Below are 760 nucleotides of genomic sequence, written 5' to 3'. Positions count from 1 at the left end.
AGCTCAGGGATCATATGGGCTTTTGTCAGAAGTTTTAAAGGGCCATTGCACTGGATATTTTTTTTTTTTCTGTCTGAGCTCTAGTCTGCATCTACTGCTAAAAATGAGTAATCGATACGAGCTGCCCTTATGGGGACATGGAGCATTTTTGTCCCAGGTGCTCATGACCTTGCATGTTTGACGGCATCTCACTGTGTGCATGAGAGCATGAGGAATCCTGAAAATCCAGAGCAATTATAGCCCTTGTGTTACAATATGTATACTTTTTTTTTTTTTTAAATAAACAGGATGTCTGAATATACAGTACTTGTGAAACAGTAGGCAAACTAAACCCAGATGACATACTGCACCTGCTGAGATTCTTAAGTGAGCAACCAGTAAACACTAAACTATGAGGCCACAGAAGTGAAGGAACTGTTAGATGTGAAATGTTAGAAAAAGAAAAGTTTTTCAAAAATGGAGAAATGTGACCCTGGACAACAAACCAGTCTTAAGTGTCAATTGTTTTTTAGATTTATACATCATCTGAAAGCTGAATAAATAAACTTTCCATTGATGTATGGTTTGTTAGGATCGGACAATATTTGGCTGAGATACAACTATTTGAAAATCTGGAATCTGAGGGTGCAAAAAAATCTAAATATTGAGAAAATCGCCTTTAAAGTTGTCCAAATGAAGTTCTTAGCAATGCATATTACTAATCAAAAATTAAGTTTTGATACATTTATGGTAAGAAATGTACAAAATATCTTCATGGAAC

The sequence above is a fragment of the Onychostoma macrolepis genome, chromosome 24, assembly GCF_012432095.1.
Source record: "Onychostoma macrolepis isolate SWU-2019 chromosome 24, ASM1243209v1, whole genome shotgun sequence".
NCBI classification, from domain to species: Eukaryota; Metazoa; Chordata; class Actinopteri; order Cypriniformes; family Cyprinidae; genus Onychostoma; species Onychostoma macrolepis.
The sequence above is the reverse complement of the archived record's forward strand: the minus strand, read 5'-3'. Positions refer to the sequence as shown.